This window comes from Barbus barbus (genome assembly GCF_936440315.1).
Source record: "Barbus barbus genome assembly, chromosome: 2".
Classification (NCBI taxonomy): Eukaryota; Metazoa; Chordata; class Actinopteri; order Cypriniformes; family Cyprinidae; genus Barbus; species Barbus barbus.
Genome location: NC_136730.1, coordinates 31,516,787 through 31,529,170, shown reverse-complemented (window position 1 = coordinate 31,529,170; position 12,384 = coordinate 31,516,787). Strand labels below are relative to the sequence as shown.

Genomic DNA, 12,384 nt, shown 5'->3' with positions numbered 1-12,384 from the left:
AGCGTGTTCACTTGCATTGGAAACATTTCAAAATATGCTGTCATTATTGCACAGAAATGTAAGAGTAATAGGCTGCATTTTTTGGAACTGTAAAGGGTCAACTTTTATTTGTGTGCACTCAAATAAAAATAAAGGGAAAAAAAGGCCATTTCGGTTTTGAGCAGGAGCGCTTCTAAAAAACCAAAACACAGCAAATACTTGCCTCACTGACTTGATAAATACAGTATATATAAAAAGCTTTGAATTACTACTTTAAAACTAAATAATTCAAATTGAAAACAAAAACTCTTTCATTATAAAATCCCTAAAAATCCCTAAATAATTAAAGTAACTCTACCAGATAATGGCAATGTATTGTTCACCAAGCATAAAAGGCTGCTTTTGTTCAGATCAGTTTAAGCCTTGTTTAACAAATCAGATTTTTCAGATCTGAAAATCTGTGTCTGGGTAACTGGCTAAAACATCACAGCTTTGGCACAAACCAATGCTTTCACAACCTCTAAACCTGCACCAACATGCATTAGAGTTTTACCAGTTCAGACACAGGCACATATATTTCATGAATTACAGAGTAGCACAGCATATCCTGCCAATGCAGCAATTCACTGGTTTGCTCCATGAAACAAGTTGCAGATCTGTTCCTTGACAGTCGCAGACAGCAGGGGAAAAAACTACATAGTATGCAAATAATAAAATCTAACTAATCATATAATTGGACATTGTTAGCACAAGAAAATGCTTCAAGGGAGGAGAAAATACTTTCTATATCTGTTGTTTTGGCTGCAAATTCATCTGTCACTTGGTAGAAGCAGGCAAATTATTCAGATTATCCAGGCTGCATGACATGCTCTCATTCCAGAAAAGCAGGGGAAAAATAACTATCCAAGGTAAAAGAATGTTCTAATCAGACTACATTAAATACGGCTTCACTTGCAGCAAGGATAAACATGGTTCTGTGCAGTGAATTATTGCCTCATGGGAGCATGAGTCTATCAAATATCAAGAGACATTTAGGCACATTTTTCCATAAGAAAGTAACAATGTCTTCAAATCATCACAGCAAATCAACAAAAACCATAAATCACACTTGCTCTAATGAGTGCATTCACAAAATGATAAATTTCTATCGAGGAATCTTATTTTGCATATTGTTATTTTGATCATTTCAAAGCCTTTTTTACAGACAGCCTGCTCGATAAACAATTGCAAAAAAAAAACAACTGGGACATATTACAGAAAAAATACTACTAGGTATGTTTCTTAAAAGCTCAAAGACCAGTAACATAAAATTGGACATCTGAACTTCATTCCACCAGTACAGACAGGTTAATCAATTGCTCATCATTACAAGTTTCCTAGACAATATTAATCTAGACACAATGGAACACCCAAAATGCTTCACAAAACCATTAAAGCTAATCTAGCAGATAGTCTTTTCCAAAACATTGTTGCAAGCTGGATTCATTTGGGTGTGGTTATATTCTACACAAATGTCCCTCTTCACCTGCCATCTTCTTGTCTTCATAACAAGCACAAGATGTAGGCCCGTGCCTGACTTTCACTGTAAACCACAGTGATTATAGTGTAAAGAATGTACACAAAGAATATGCTTAAAGGAACAGCTCACCCAAAATTTGTTATTTACTCACCCTCGTGTCATTCAGTGAAACCCAAAAAGGGATGTTAGGCAGACAGTCTATGAAGCGAATGGTGACTGAGACTGTCATTTTGCCTAACATCTCCTTTTCTGTTCCTCAGGAGAAAGTCATTATGAGGGTGAGTAAATAATGACAGGACTTTCATTTTGGGTAAACTTTCAGCGTGTGGAGATATTTCGATTGTCTACTCTGTTGTCCCCATTTTACTCTTGAGTCATACATACCAGGCATTTCTCTCCCATAAAAAATCCACCACTAAAGAGCAAAGTTCAGCTATTAGAAATGTTTCACAGCATAAATGCATATATCCTTCGTCACGATATAAACAAATCTTCAGCATGGCACATAATAAACAGCATACAGCTGTTTATTATTTGCTTATGTAAAAAAAAAACATACGTAAAAAATACAATTTACAACATGCATTTGTTCGGTTATCTGTAATGATAACAAATGTTATCAGTATTGCAGAAACATTTATTCTACATGAAAACTGTGTTAGAGGATAAGTGAGAACTTTGCACTTATTGTATGAGTGTTTCTAACTTTTGGCACGTTTTTTGTTTTGACGGCCGGAGTGAAAGAGCGCAACATCAAGAAGTTGAGGGAGTGTTTACACAAGGAGTGTCTGAGCAAAACACACTACAAAACAAAAGATTGTAACCCAGTTAGTTTGTTTGACTAACTAGACTGATTTATCCAATTTAAGCACAATAACATAACGCCATAAACGAACGTGAGGCGCTCAAAGCGAAATCTTGTTAAGGAAAATGAAGCAGGTCTTTTCTCGAAACATACCTCAAACCGTGACCACCCTTCTTGCTGTCAAACTGTCGCTGTAACCTTCTGACGAGAAGTTGTCACTGTCTGCTTAGTTTGAAAACGTTTGTCTTAATGCCGTATTTCTTTCCATCCAGAGGTCGTTCCGGATTCCGAGTCTAGGCGCGCGGCTCTCCACGCCTACCTGCGTCCAGCCAACCGCGCCTCAATACTACACCGCTGTGAACATGTGGGACAAATGCCCAGGCATGAAGTAGAGTCAAGTACAATTCAAATAACATGGCAATAGAATGATGTTGGTAATTAGCTCAGTTTGCAAAAATGTCTCTTTCTCGGGTCTTTGAATCAGTAAAACACCTCCACTCTTCTGCATGTTGCAGCTTGATGCGCCTCCAGCGACGGATTCTGCAGGAATTCATGTCCGGTCAACGCAACCACAGCGCATAAACACGACTGCTGCGATATTCAAATACATTTACATTTCTATGTCTCGGACAGTGTTGTGCAAGTTACTTCCAAACTGTAATACATTACAGATTACTTGTTACTGTTATTTAAAAGTAATCCCTTACCTTACAATATTACTGTCTCAGAATTGTAATATGTTACATGACTCATATATTACTTTTTAGTTACTTTCCCCAAAATAACTACAGAATTAGAACTTAACATTCTAAAATGACAAAATGTACTGCAGAGCGTTTTACATCCAGTAGAAAGCAATATGATGTAGCATAATGACTGTGGCCTATCCAGGCTACTAACAATATAGTTTATAATTGGCAACGTGAAGGCTCAAGGCAATGCAAGAAAGGATGACAGCCAGAATCACAAATGATCTAAGTCTCTTAAAAGTAGGGTAGAGGTAAAGTGATTATCTGGCAATATCTGTCAATATCTTGGGTATATTCATATTAGACACAACAGGACTATATGTGAACTCCAATGCCATGACAAGATGCAGATTTTTTCTTTTCTTATTGTTGCCATTATTTTATTCACTTTAAATTCAAGCGGTTCACAACACAAAACTGTCATGCACAAAGTGAGCATGATGAACATAGCTTTCTCAGTATAAAGTGCAATTAGAGGACCAACCCCTCAACCTCAGTCATTTTAGGCCATAGAAATGAACAGGCTAAACATAGCCTAAATTAATCCACTTAGGCTACAACAACAAGACAGCTAGCTATTGGCTCTATGAAACTATAGAACTAGACACACTTTTCAATACAAAAATGAAATTTAAGTGCTTGGGCCTACAAGGCCTAACAGGAAGTATGGCTCAGTCATTTAAGTAAAATTTGAAAAAATTCCAGTTCATGATCATGCAATGCTAAATCACACATATGCATATTTATTGTCTGTTCCAGTCAGATGCAAGAGCATACATTCACGTTATGCTGCTGTATATAGGTCTGTAGATGGCTATAACATTTGACCCAGTCCCCAACTCTGTTTTTGGAGATTTACCTTCCTGCAAAGTTCAGCACCAACCCTGAGCAAACACAAAGGAACCAACTAATTAGGATCTGAAGGAGCACTTGATAATTAACAGGTGTGTTTGATCAGGGTTGGAACTGAACTCTGCAGAAAGGTATCTCCAGGAACTATATGATCCATACAGATCTATATGAAGAACATCAGGGATGTCATTATTTCAAATACATTTAATCTTTTATTTTTGTATTTTCAAAATACAAAATACTTTTTCCCAATCAACCTCTTTATTAGACTGGTGTTTTCTTGTATTGATTAGGTTATACAAAAATAAATACAAGATTAAATGCATTTAAATACAACATACTATTACAAAATAATAGTGTTTTGTATTTTAAACGGATGTACTCAAAATATATATATTGCCCATTAATGCAGTCTAATAAGGTTAATTGGTAAAAAAAAAAAAAGTATTTTAGTTTAAAAAATACGAAAATACTAAGATTAAACACATTTAATTTTTTTCAAAGGTATTTAAATACAAAATAATCCCATCCCATCCCTGAACTAGATTAAATAGAATTCTAGCTAGTCATCATGTAAACGTTAGTTTACCTTGTCACTGCTGCTGGTCACAGGGATCTTGTAAGTGTAAGATCTCTGTAAGTGGAGTGGTCGCATGGCAACGCTCGAGATGTTTTTTTAAATTGCTAGTGCTATTTCTCGATGTCGATAATTCTCTCGGGTTTATACAAAGGTTGCATTTGACAATAACGTTCTTCTTGTCCTTATCTCGGACAAAATCGAAGTAATGCGCGTACGTCCATCTCGCGAATGTACTGTCTTCTGCCATTTTCATCCATTAACTGCTTTTCCACTGCGCGTTAGGGCTTACTACGAACCGGGCGGGGCCAATAGCCTCAGACCTCGAGTTCAGAAATCATTCTGCGACGCGTTACAAAGTAAAAAGTTCACGCGTATATTCACTAACCACGAACAGGAAATAGAACGAACTTGCGGTGTTTTTTATTTGTTAATGTCTTGCGGGCGAAAAGTTTGTTGTAACGCAAGCGTTACTGAACATGTACCGAGTAAAATATTACTGAAAAAGCATTAGTAATGCCTTACACTACTGCGTTACAGGAAAAAGTAATACGTTACTGTAATACATTACTTTTGTAACGCATTACTGCCAACACTGGTCTCGGATAACATATTTCTTTGGTATGAAAACTATTTGCATCTTTTTATATAACTGGAAGCACAATATAAAACAGTTAAATACCAAAAGAAGAGATAATTCAGTGGTAGGCACACATGTAACATGAATCATGACAAATAGCTCAATCTTTTAGTCATATTACGTGATAACCTTGCACTTAGTGTATGTTATTAGAGTGTATCTTCAACTATGGGCACTTTTGGCCCTGTTTGCTCGTGATTATTAACAATGCCAATAGATCACAGGAGTACGCTGTACTGTGCTTTTGTGCTTTTTTTGGCAAACATCATCAACATTTCCACCAAAAAGTAATTTACACCGCTGTGATTTCGATCACAAAATGCTGTATAACACAATATTGTTCAGACTTGTGCAATTCAGACATTTTACCACATGATGGCGACAAATTACAACACTTATACCTTTTGCTTTTAATTGTTTAACCTATTTCATGCAAAGTAAAGCAATAGATAAACTGTGCATAAATCTTTCATATGCACACCTTTGCATGGCTTGTCATGATGAGTATATTGTTCATTTTTAGATGCTTCCTGTGGATCGCACTTTTACCAAGACCACGTGACTGATGTTATTCTTGGAAGATATCCACGCCATTGTAAACCAGTTCAGTGAAATGAGCAGGAGGCTCGACGCTGGTATTGCTTTTCTTACTGAAGTCAGTGATGAGAGAGGTGATACCAGTACTGCATCTCTGGATACCGCAGACCACATAAAACAAGAATCATGTGACACCAGTATTCCACTGGACAAGCATCTTGAAAATGTACAGTCTACAGGACTTCCAAATGGTCCAGTGAAGCACTGTACTGTGTATATGGATGACAGAAACATCAGGGAAGAGTGCTCACATGAGGAAGCAAGAGTAGACTCACTCTATACTTGGGTGACTGACTCCAAGGGAGTGTTTGAATGTGAATAATGAGGTGGATGATGTAAAAAAAGGGAGAGGAAATACAGAAAAGCAGAGGAGAAGAGGGTCAAAGATTGAAGTTGGTAACTGTTGGGTAAGCTTATGTATGTATATAGGGCAGGTGTGGGGAAATGATGTTTCAAAAATGCTGTTGATCAGTCCAAAAACATCCAAAATCTTTCACTTGCTCTTGTTAATATTAGAAAATAGCACTTTATTTTGATGGTCCCTGTTGAATTAACATTGCACCTACATGTCAACTAACTCTCAGTAGAATATTAGTAGACTGTCTGCTTAATATCTGCTAACCCTTTATTGTGATGATCTCTCAGCAGACATTATCCTGAATAGATGTAACTATGCAAGTACATCAACTTAATCTAACCCTAACCCTATGCGTCTATTAATACTCTACTAACATACTTAGTAGATATGAAGGTGCAACTTTACTTATAGTCAACAGAATGTGTTGAAGGGACCATCAAAATGAAGTGAAATGAATTTAACAATATGGTAGCCTTAACTAGCTGCTTATTAGCATGCATATTACTAGAATATTAGCCATTTATTAGTAGTAATTAAGCACATATTAATGCCTTATTCTTCATCCCTAATCCTACCATCCAAATCATCCAGAGGCTTTATAGTCATCATAAATTGAAAACCCACATAGGAAAATCTAAAAGGAACAAGCGATAACTGAATGAATAACTTCATATCTGTTGTTTGTCAGAGAAAGGGAAAAGGCAGCTTAAGTGCACTCTGTGTATTGCAGATTTTCTTTTTGTCTCCTTAGGTACAGCCAGTGGATGCCTTCATTTTATCCTCTCTGAAACCCAAAAATGATTTCCACCATGCTGCTCACACCTCAACCCCCTTACTTTACCTAAGCAATGCATCAACTCTTAAACTCAGACGACCTATGACACTTATCCTGCCCTGTCCTCCTATTTCTGACAAGAGGAGTGCTGGAGAAGACACTGACAGACCCACTCTTATATCAGGCACTTTCTCACCCCAGCAGATCAAGTAACGTCACATTCTGAACTGGAGAGGGAAAATGGTATTGAAATTAGTGCAGAAATAAAATAAGCTTTTTTTTCTGCTACAGGGTTGATGGTGCTTCAGTAAAGACTCATAAAGAGCAGCTTGCTCTGCTGGGCTGGACAGAGAACCGTTGGAAGGTTCTGGATAAAGTCACGATTGAGAACCTACAGAACAGCTTGGTCTGTTTTGAGCTAACAGAGAGCTATGAAAGGTACAGTGTGACCAAAGCAACATGTAATCTAAAAATATTTCAAAAAGTATTAAATAAGAAACAGAAACATTTTGCTTTCTCTGTTCTCAGGTTAATAGTCCTTCACCTTCAGATCTCTGTAAAATCGTCCTACATGATTTCCATAGTTGAAGAACTGGAAGAAGCTATAAAGAGCTTCTCTGTGACTGTTGTGCTCCATCATGAGTGTCTGGACCCCAGCAGTGTGGTTGTGGCCACCCTGCCCAGCAGAGATGTTAGCTGGGCATTGTGTGAACTCCAGACCCTGGGTTACTGTGGCCCTGCAGAGCCCTCGTCTGAACTCTCCATGAAGGAGGGAGAACAGCTGCTGCTCCAGTTCAGCGGGAATATAACTTGCAGTGGTACATAACAAATTTCTTTAAATCAAGTGTCTAGGGCATCAAGTGTTAGAATCTTAGGCCTCGTTTACACTGCAGGGCCTTAATGCCCAATTCTGATTTTGTTGCCTGTCCGTATACATTTATTTCAGTTGTGACCCATATGCAATTCATGTTTACACTTGCCATACCATCTGAACCATCGCACATGCATTGTTGTCGTTTACCATGCTTCCTCACCATTCTCCAAAAGACTTTCAAAATGATGTATGATTTGATGGAATCGGACAAAAGTCGATAAGTCAGCAAAGTTGATTATGAGATAGATTATAGTTTTCTGAAGGTTCTAAAGCTAAATTTTCCTCCAGTTCTTTTCTTATTAATAATTAGCCGACTATATTAATAATCACAATATAGCTATTTTCTTATTTTATCTTTGCTATTATAAATAAGAACAGATGCTAAAAACAAACAAACAAACAAAAACAGAACAAATAGCCTATTAAGAAACAAATAATGCATTACCTTTATCATTTTACATCTTTAAACAAAAGAATTTGTGTACGAAAAACAAATAATCAAATGTAAAAATCACTTTAATGCGTTCATTACAAATAAATTGACTACAAAAACAGTTCAATGAACTGCACTTCGGATGAGAGTCAGCGAAGCGAGTGGAGAAAAGGTACTCCTCTCAGAAAATGTACAAATAAAGATAATTTTAGATGTTTAATTACTATTTGGAGCATTGGGGTCGCTAGACGAGGGCGCTATGAACTCATTTTTGTGAAAAACCTCAAACTCGACTAAAATCAACATTTTTCCCTTTTTTAGCCTGTAGCTCAAAATAGCCAGTGTGCATTTACACTCATTATGCCTGAACAGGTCACATATGACGTTATTAAACCGCAGAGAAGTACCAAATTGTCGCAGTTTTAATGAGGTACAGAACGCAATGCCTCAGAAAGTCCGATCTGCCTGTTTACATGACAGTCGCATTGGCACATTGGGGGTAGTCGTGGCCTAATGGATAGAGAGTCGGACTTGTAAACCCAAAGGTCGCGTGGTCGAGTCTCAGGTCCAACAGGAATTGTCGGTGGGGGGAGTGAATAACTAGCGCTTTCTCCACCTTCAATACCATGACTGAGGTGAGACCCTTGAGCAAGGCACCGAACCCCCAAATGCTCTCGGGCGCCGCAGCATTGGCTGCGCACTGCTCTGGGTATGTTCACTACTGTGTGTGCACTTGGATGGGTTAAATGCAGAGCACAAATTCCGAGTATGGGTCGCCACACGTCACTTCACTTTCACATATCGGTTTTATTTCCACATATGAGGCGCATGCGTTTCTTTCCTGTTTACACAGTCATAGTCAGAACACGGCCGATCTGTCACATTCTCACATATGAGCAAAAAATCGGAATTGGATCACATTTGTGTAAACAGGGCCTTAGTTTATCCATGATATGTGCCTATACTTGTTTATGTGTGTGTTTGTTGGAGAGCCCACAGGTAATGAACAAGACAGATTCACACATAGTCACTTTCTACAACCAAAGAAGGAACCGCCTGTATTTGAAATGAAAAGAAGTCGTACCCTTCGGCAACTACAGTTCTCTTCACTACAAAGGAGTAATCAGTTTATTCAAGGTTGCCGAAGATCAGCTGGTTTGGAATGGTGACAGGGCAGCTGTGTCTAAGGACTGTCCTCTGGAAGAGCCTGTATGCAGGCTGCCGCTCACTCTGCCCAAGGTAAAGACTTAAGTCCTTAAAGGATTAGTTCACCTGATAATTTACTCACCCCCCATGTCATCCAATATGTTCATGTCTTTCTTTCTTCAGTCTCAACGAAATTAAGTTTTTTTGAGTAAAACATTCCAGGAATTGTCTCCATATAATGGACTTCAATGTTAACCAGTGGGTTGAGGGTCAAAATTGCAGTTTCAGTGCAGCTTCAAAGGCTCTACATGATCCCAGCTGAGAAATAAGGGTCTTATCTAGAGAAACGATCAGTCATTTTCTTTGAAAAGTATTAATTTTGAATTTTTTTTTATCACAAATGCTCATCTTGAACTAGCTCTGCGATGCACATTCGTATCTTCATGCATTGCGTAATCATGTTGGTAGAGTCATGCATGGTTCTTCGTTAGGGGGTAATGGCGAAAAACTCCATCTCATTTTCTCCTCCAACTTCAAAATCAACTGAGATCGTTGTTTTACCTTTTTTTTTTTTTTTTTTTTGTAGAGAGCCTTTGACTTTCTTTGCACATTTGTGTTTTGTAAACACTGGGTCGGTACTTCCGCCCAAGTCACATGTGCGTGATAACGTAATGCGTGAGGTCGGGCTAGCGCAAGACGAGCATTTGTGGTTACAAATTTTTATTTTGAAAATCGTTTCGCTAGATAAGACCCTTATTCCTCGGATGGGATTGCATAGAGCCCTTTGAAGCTGCATTGAAACTGCAATTAGGCCATTCAACCTGTTGGCCACCATTGAAGTCCTCTATAAAAATCCTGGAATATTTTCCTCAAAAACCTTAAATTCTATTCGACTGATGAAAGTAAGACATGAACATCTTGAATGACATGGAGATGAGTAAATTATCAGGAACTTTTCATTCTGGAAGTGAACTACTCTTAAATAGAAAGCAGTTCATAAATCAAGAACCATTTATTTGAGAAGCAAAATTACTAAGTACTAGGTATTGATGTGATATTTGTATTGGAAAACAAGACAGAAACACTAAGACTAAGAGTTTTTGCAGTGCTTTTATAAGTCAAGAGTTGCTGTTTTTTTGTTACTTAGAGTCCAACAACAGTCTTTCAACCTGTGAGTGTGAAGGAACAGCCAAACAGGTGCTATGTGAAATCTACTACCCAGGCTCATTCGAAATAAGTGCCTCTAAATACATTTCTGCGGCACCGTTATTACGTACCTTATTTGATGCAAACTTCAAATGCATCAGTTCAAATCTCGCAGCATGTTAAAATTGTTTAGAATTCAAACGTAATATTCCTCAAGTAATTATGCGAACATTAGACTTCATTAATCAAAACTGTGGACCTGCAAATCATACTTTGTGTGAAAAGGAATAAAAGCTGTGGGAGTTTTACTGCCTCTAGTGTTCATTTCAACTGGAAACTGCAGCGATTTGTATATGTTTAAGTACGTTTTTTTGAGTTTTGCAGAAATTTTAGGTAGAGGCACGTATTTCCAATGAGCCTATGTTGCAAATCTACTGCACCTAACCTTTTGTGCAATCCAGCCTCTTATCTATTTCCCCCTTTTGGCCTGTTTTGTGGTTTGCTATGATCATTTTCAAATTTCTATAATTTAAAAATGACATAATAGCCTAAGTGAGGTGGCTATGGAGGTGTGGACACAAACACACAGTCTTTGTGTATTCCAGAGCCTCTCTCAGATGAGCTGTTATCGTGGCTCTGTGATGAGCTCACCGAGGATGATGCAGCATTTCTTGTTATGTCTCTCCGTCTCCGTCCCTCCACTGTCCAGATAGCTCGACTCTGTGCACCACACAGCCTTTCACAACAGGCCTTTCGCATTCTGACGGCATGGAGGCGGGGCCTTCCTTCCTCAACTCTGAAATGCCCCATGCTGGCCTGCTTCTTGATCCGGTCTGACCTTGCCAGAGAGCTACTACTCAAGGAAGATCCAGATGGCAAAATGGAGGAGAGAAAAGCAGAAGAAACATGAAAACCTGGCAAGTGGCAGTAGTAGTTCTTTGACACTAAGAAATTACATATTTGGTTAACTGTTTATGAATGTGTTGCCCATAGAATAGAATAAGAATAACAAATAAATTAATTAAATACCTCTTTTCAGGCTTAAACAGGGGGTCTGTGACCCATATAAAGGGTCTGTGGTGGTACTATAGTGGGTTTGTCAATTATTGTTTATGTAAAAACTGACAAAAACATTTACGTTAAACAAAAAATATTAAGTTCAATTAAACTCAGCTGAATGTTTAATAATTGTCTCCACATTAAAATGTAAAATGTGATTAAAAATACAGTAAAGCCAGTAATAGTGTTAAATAGTATTTGTTAAAAATAACTATTTTCTGTTAGACTATATTTTAAAATGTAATTTATTCCTGTAATGACAAAGCTGAAGTTTTAACAATCATTATTCAGTCTTTAGTGTCACATGATCCTTCAGAAATCATTTTAATATGCTGACTACAGTACACAGTATATATAAAAGCACTGATGTTCATTGATGTTCATTTACTGTATTGAGGAACTGTGAATAAATTATTGAAAAAAATACTGAAAAATAATAATATTAATAATTTTATCAAGGCTATAATAACATCCTCAACAAACACAAAATAGATTACCTTAGATAAAGTTTGATTTATATGTACATACAGTACCGGTAAAAAGTTTGGACACATTACAGTTTTTGATGTTTTTGAAAGAAGTCTCTTATGTTCATCAAGCTATACATTTATTGGATCAAAAATACAGAAAAAAACAGTAATATTGTGAAATAGAAAAGAAAAAAATAAATAAAAGCATTTAATTAAAAATAGAAATCTTTTGTGACAATACCGTTCAAAAATTTGTTTGTTTTTTTCATTCACAAGGATGTGTTAAATTGATGCTGAAAATTCAGCTACGACTCACAGAAATAGATATTTTAAAGTATACGGTAAGTTTCACAATGTTATAGTTCTTTCTGTATTTCTGATCAAATAAATGCAGACTTGATGATC

General features: G+C 37.2%; 1 protein-coding gene and 1 pseudogene across 2 annotated transcripts in view; one reads left to right on the top strand and one right to left on the bottom strand.

Annotated features, from left to right (window-relative positions):
- The window catches only part of LOC306883430 (arf-GAP with Rho-GAP domain, ANK repeat and PH domain-containing protein 2-like), a 121,871-nt gene extending 119,210 nt beyond the window's left edge, over positions 1-2,661 (bottom strand). The window contains exon 1 of the mRNA XM_079438689.1: positions 2,457-2,661. The gene's annotated coding sequence lies outside the window, so the exon portion shown is untranslated. The remainder of the gene's footprint in view (positions 1-2,456) is intronic.
- On the top strand, positions 1,681-11,360 carry LOC306881478 (death domain-containing protein 1-like; annotated as a pseudogene). Its single transcript has 10 exons — positions 1,681-1,776; positions 2,576-2,684; positions 5,645-5,884; positions 6,828-7,060; positions 7,143-7,289; positions 7,380-7,669; positions 9,012-9,016; positions 9,149-9,397; positions 10,452-10,481; positions 11,040-11,360. The product of its transcript is annotated as a death domain-containing protein 1-like (transcript).
- Positions 11,361-12,384: the final 1,024 nt, after the last annotated feature.